At 43.9% G+C, this 6331-nt stretch overlaps 1 protein-coding gene across 1 annotated transcript in view; it reads right to left on the bottom strand.

Annotated features, from left to right (window-relative positions):
* Hopx (HOP homeobox) overlaps positions 1 to 4806 on the bottom strand; it is a 38270-nt gene extending 33464 nt beyond the window's left edge. Inside the window, exon 1 of the mRNA XM_008833291.3 lies at positions 4480 to 4806. The gene's annotated coding sequence lies outside the window, so the exon portion shown is untranslated. The remainder of the gene's footprint in view (positions 1 to 4479) is intronic.
* Positions 4807 to 6331: the final 1525 nt, after the last annotated feature.

The raw sequence follows: 6331 nt of genomic DNA, 5'->3' as shown, positions 1-6331 counted from the left end.
TTTTTGGTCTTTTTGAGACAGGGTCTCCCTGTAGCCTCAGCTGTCCTAGAACTCATTATGTAGACCAGGCTGGCCTTGAATTTGCAGAGATCTGCCTGCCTCTGCCTCCTGAGTGCTGGGACTAAAGGTGTGTGCCACCACACCCGGCTGGTAATATTTTTAAAGTCCCACGAGCATAATTTCTTGAAATTTTGTCTCTACTGTAGAAACTTGAGGTCCTCCAGTTTTTAGAAAGAGAAGTGAAATGCGGCCTCCTCTGATGAGTACAAATGCATTTAATAAGGCAGGTGCCTGTAATCCCAGAACTCAGGAAGCTGAAGCAGGAGGATTGCCAAGAATTTAAAGCCAGCCTGGGCTATATAGCAAGGCCCTGGCTCAAATAAAATAAAGCAAATGCATTTAACAAAGAACTGTCTAATTCAGAAAAAGAAATTTAGCAAGAACCAGTCTTTAGAGGGCAGCCTACAGGATGTAACTTGAAGAATTCGGCTGAAAACTCACCATCTTGGTGTATTTTCTCTCAGTTGTTTGGAATCTGACCAGAAGGAATTTTATATACTGATTCCCCTTAAACCCTCCTTTAAATTCAAATGGAAATTACGTTTATGTAACATTTCAAAGCTAGCATGATGGCAGATGCCTGTAATCTCAGCACTCAGGAAGTGGGGGCAGGAGGATCTGGAGTTCAAGGATAGGCCCAGCTACAAACTGAATTCAAGGCCAGTTGGGCTACATGAGACTCTGTCTCAAACAAACAAAACAAAAAAACATTTCAAAGAACTCCTTGATATGTTATCTTCCCAGAGCCTATTGAATAACTCAGGGTTCATTAAACAATTATTGTCTATTAACATTATAACTTTAATTAGTTTCCCAAAGCAAAGCCAGAAGAGAATGAGACCATGAAAATAGCACAGATGGGAAGCCAGTTAGCCAGGACAGGGCCAGTGAGGCCCTGTGGTCCCACTCCCACCCTCACATCTACCTCCATACAGCTGTCAGGAAGAAGTGAGGAACAGACAGGTAGGGCAGAAGTCACAAAGACAAATGTCACCTATGTATGCTTTTACCTGGAGCTGTCCTGAAATACAAATTAAAAGACCTTATACTGATAAATGGACTCAACCTATTATTTTCTAAAGGAACAATCTGGCTCCCCTGCCCCCGCCACCCCCCCCACAGGAGAGTGCTGGGTGCTTCTGCTCAGAATATTTTCAATGGTCACAATCCTCTTGCTTAGACTAGACATTATGCGGGGACAAAAGCAGCTTTGGTGTTGAAGCATCCCTTCACATTCTCCCTTTTCATTTGTTAGCACAATCTTTACATGATGCCCCTTTGAGGTTCTGAGTAACCCACATAACTTGCTGCTAGAGCATGTCTGGGTTCCAAGAATTCTCTTGGAAGGTGCTGATGCCCTCTCCTCAGTGGAGTGAGAATATGGCTCAGATGGCCCAGAGCAGCTGCCTGCCTGCCTCTGAGCACCTTGTTCTACTCCCTGGCTCCAGCCTCACACTGTCCTGGGAGGAGCTGGTCCTTCCCACCCTCAGAGCCTTACTAGCCTCATCTTGCCAAGAGAAGGGGTTGGCTTTCACTACATTTTGTTCCTGGATACGTGTTAGAGTCAGCTGGGGTGGGAACTTTACAGGCCAAGATCAGGGCTTCCCACTCACTCAGGTATTCTCATCTAATCAGCCTGGGATGGAGCATAGTCACTAATTATTATTATTATTATTTTTAAAGTTCTCCAAGTCTAACAACCCCTGGATTAGACATCTCCGGGGACCCTCCAGTCCTAAAAAGACTGAATGCTGTCTTGTCCTTAAACTTTACTTCTTTTCTTAAAATATTTTAAGATTGGGCTGGAGAGATGGCTCAGCGCTTAAGAACACTGACTGTTCTTACAGAAGCCCCAAGTTTGAATCCTAGCACACACATGGCAGCTAACAACTGTCTGTAACTCCAGTTCTAGAGGATCTGACAGCCTCTTCTGTCCTCCGTGGGCTTTGTATGACATGGGTGCACTTACCTACATGCAGGCAATATATACATACACATATATATACAATATATACAATACACATAAAAATAATAAAAATAAAAAATATTTTAAAATTATTTTTATTTTATGCTTATGTATGTATTGCCTGCATTAAGTGCACTCATGTTGTGCAGTGCCCACAGAGGCCAGAAGAAGGCATTGTATCCCCTGGAACTGGAGTTATAGATGGCTGTTAGCTGGGTGCTGGGAACTGAACATGGGTCCTCTGGAAGAGCAGCCAGTGTGCTTAATTTCTGAGCCATCTCTCCAGTCCCCAAACTTCATTTCTTATGTTGAGCTTTTTCCCAAATGCTTCATCTTTTACTTTCATGCCGCACAGGCTGATTTCATTATAAAGAGCTGTAATATTAAAGTATTGCTTGGTGGGGTATAAGTGATACAGAACACTGGACATATTCAAAGTATAGAATATGATCATTTTTCCACCAGAAGAAATGGCCACCACAGCTGGGAATGGTGGCACACGCCTGCAATTCCAGCACCCAGGAGGCTGAAGCAGGAAGACTGTCATAAATTCAAGACCAGCCTGGGTTACATAATGAGTACCAAGCCAGCAAAGGACTATATAGCAAAACCTTATCTCAAAAGTGAGAGAGAGAGAGAGAGAGAGAGAGAGAGAGAGAGAGAGAGAGAATTGCTCCTGCAATTCCAGCACCCAGGAGGCTGACACAGAATTGCTGTGAGTTTGAAGCCAGCCTGAGCTACATAGTAAGACTGTCTTAAAAATACCAAAGAAGAGGCAACAAAAGAAAAAGGGTCATCGTATCCCAAGAGTGAAAATATCTATCACTATCCAAAATGGCCTCTACTTCTTGGTAGCCCCTACTTCCCCGAAGCCTCTTCTTCCCCTGCCCTCCCTGGCGACCACCTACGTGCTTATTCCGCTATAGAGAGCTTTCATGTTCTACCAATGGACTCATGCAGCAAATGCTATGTCTTTCCTGGCTTCTTGTTATTATATCCCTGGGCCTGAGAATTCAAGCTCTTATCCCTTTTATTCCTCTTCTCTTGCTCCCAGTTCCCAACTGATCTGATACGGAGAAACCCCTTAATTATCCATCATCACTTGCTTGGTTGAAATAAATAAGACCTGTACAAATAGGTAACTGAACTTCAGTTAGGTGATCCAGAAGAGCCTGCTGTGTAAGGGTTTAAACCCACTACCCTCTGCCCCTTGATTCTCTGTTAGCTCCTCAGTTAGTGGCTTTAAGTTCCTTAAAACATATGGTACAATCTTAAAAAGGCAGGATCTTAATTTAGCATCCCTGTTCTTCTAGTGGTCCATAAGATGTGCTGGGGGTGTCTTGGAAGTGAATAACTGGAAAAGATCCTGGGCTTTCACTACACTCTTAATTTAATCACTGGATTCTTTTTTCTTTTGTCTTTGGTTTGTTTATTTGAGGCAGGTTCTCACTCTGTAACCCACTAGCCTCAAACTCATGGAAATCTTCCTACCTCAGCCTCTCAAGGCTGAACCACCCCGCTTGGCTTCATCACTGGATTCTTGACTCAAACATATGAACTATGGAATTACCGTTGTAAGTGCACTTTATCAAGATGACATCTTGTCCTTGTCCTTTGCCATCTTTCCCACCACCTGGCCTCTGCCACTTCCCCAGTCTGTGTTTTTCCATGCCTGCCCTGGGTCTCCCTAACCCCTGTGCTGAGACACACATCAGGAACACTTGGCATCCTTCTTTAGGGCTTTCTCATCTAAGCTTTGTGGTATGCTGTTCACTTTTATTCAATGACTGTTCCTCCTCTTAACAGGTGGCCTTGAATACCTAGATATCATCTGAGCTCAAAAATTGCACAACTTCACTTCCTGGAAACCCCAGAGTACAGGATTTCTTTTCATCTTAAACATGATCAATGTCTTTTCATTATTAGAAACACATAAAACAAGAACAAGAAATAATAATACACAGCAGTGCAAGTTCTAAGTCCAGCCACCTCTACTCAATGCAGATACTCACTGCATCAAAGTATATTTTAGCAATATTGTCTGATTTTAGATTACAAAGTTGAGATGTAGAACAGCAATTACTGGCATTTAAATGATAAAAATGATAAATGACAGTTACACAAGTGATGAAAGTAGGGAGGAAAAACCCATCAAAATCAAATAAAACAGTAAAATAAGACTTACAATAAATATCTCACCTGCTGGCCAAAAGGCCAACATTAAGCCCCCACCCCCACCCCAATTCACCACAGCACTGTGCACACTTTTTGCAAGGGGTCTGGTTTCTCACACCCAGCAGCATTCCAACTCCAAGCTGGGGTAAACCTTGCATTTTGATTCTCCCTCTCATCTCTACCGTTTTTTTTCCAGCAGAAGAGCACATATTTTAACTCTAGCACTTTGGTCTCCTCTACACAAGTTCATTCAAGGCCGACCTTTGAAAGCTACTTACGCGGAAGAGGAAAGGAGAGCTCTGTGCTGGGAAGCAGCAGGTGCTGGTGCCAGCCTGCTTAAATAGCCCGGCTGGCTGACAAGGCAGTAGCACGTTTGTTTACGCCTGGGAGTGCACGCTCAAGCGAGGACCTGAAAAACTTGAAGCGTGGGCAGGAGGGGAACGACTGAAAGTCTGCAGACGCTACATCCCTCCCGGTTATTCAGGTTTGATGCTCAGGCGGTGACTTCTGAGAGTCTCATGGAACTTTCTCATCATCTCCTCTGCCCTGTCCTTTTAGCCACCGAGATTGAATGAAGATGCCGCCGAGAGAAGAAGAAGACAAACAAGACCCTGGCCCTTCCCCAGCTTCCTTATTTGGACCCGGTTTGGGTTAGATGTCTCATCTCAAAGCTTAGATCTGCAAGATAGAACTCACAGCTTCGCGGGCCAGGTGCCAAGCTAAGTGCCTGGACTACTGCCCAATTAATGAAAAGCTATTTTCTTTCGGACACAGAATGTACAAATAAGGAACAATTAAAACAGAGGGCCAGGCCGTTGTAAGGCATTTTAGGTCCCCATTCAAACACTCTTTTCTTCTCTTTCCTCCGGTTCTGTCCCTGCCCTTTGGTAATGAAATTCCTATCTAAGAGTCGAAAGATTCCTCACTAGAGCTCACATTAAAAAGACAGTGCGTGAGCAAGGCTGTGGGAAGATGGGACTGGGTGTGAATGTGTTCAAAAGCTCGTGTGATCATCGCTGGAAATGTCAGTGGGGGACAGGGGAAGAGGCCGGTGTCTTTTTTTATTAGCTAGGTACTCTGTTGACTGTTGATTGCAGCACTGTGTGTGAGGTTATGATTTGGAGGGAAAGAAGAGATGGGGCTCTACTGAGATCATTTATAGGAGTATCTGTGTGTGTCGCACAAACTAGAGTCACCCAGACATAAACACCTTATATGTTTCACTTGACTGGATTTAATAAAAAGGCCCACCTGATTCTCCTGGGAACTGGAGTCATTGAAAGAAGACCAGCCACTGCTCAGAGTATCTTCTCTCTTGGAAAAGGGGATAAGGGCTATGATGCACATGTGGGAGAAAGCAGAACCAGGGGCTGCCCAACCTGCTTCCCAAGGGAATGCTTTTGCTTTTTGCCTATTTGGTTTACTTCCAACTCTTCTTGTCTACATCTAGATCTTGCCATTCCTATTTCTTCCTGTGTCTTGCAACTCTTTTGACATGCAGAGCTATGAGGATGGTGATGATCTAGGGCTGGGGCTGTAGCTTAGTGGTGGAGTACTTGCCTAGCATGCTTGTTTGATCCCCAGCACTGCAAGAAAACAATAAGCAAATAAAACCTTCTCCTTGATGACCATAATCCGGATCTAGAGAAACTGACTCCCCTCCAGGCTCTGGACTCTGTGTGGAGTCCTTCCCAGAGTTTCCTTGTTTATCAAATCCTCACTGCACTGTGAATGAAGTTCTCTTATTATCATCTTTCAGATGTGGGAATTGATACCTGCCTGTAAAGATTAACTAGCTTACCCAAGGCCACTGTAAGTGGCAGAGATGAAATTTGAATCCAGATCTGATTTCAGCCTGGGTTTATATTCAGGACTGATTCAAACTGATGTTTAGAAATTTGCCAAAGAATGCTTTTCCATACTCCTAATTTGTAATTAATCTGGCTTCAAGAACGTGACTTCTACAATAGGACCTTATCTGCTTTGTCCATTCTTGGCAACCCTAGCATCTAGCACAGTGTCTGGCACATAGCAGGTGCTCAATAAACATGTGGAAGTTGTTCAACTTCTAAATTCCTTCTGAAGCTGTGAAACTCAGTAGACGAGTTGGTAACAGCAACGACTCACCTT

Source organism: Nannospalax galili, unplaced genomic scaffold (assembly GCF_000622305.1).
Source record: "Nannospalax galili isolate Female #2095 unplaced genomic scaffold, S.galili_v1.0 scaffold433, whole genome shotgun sequence".
Taxonomy (NCBI): domain Eukaryota; kingdom Metazoa; phylum Chordata; class Mammalia; order Rodentia; family Spalacidae; genus Nannospalax; species Nannospalax galili.
The sequence above is the reverse complement of the archived record's forward strand: the minus strand, read 5'-3'. Positions and strand labels throughout refer to the sequence as shown.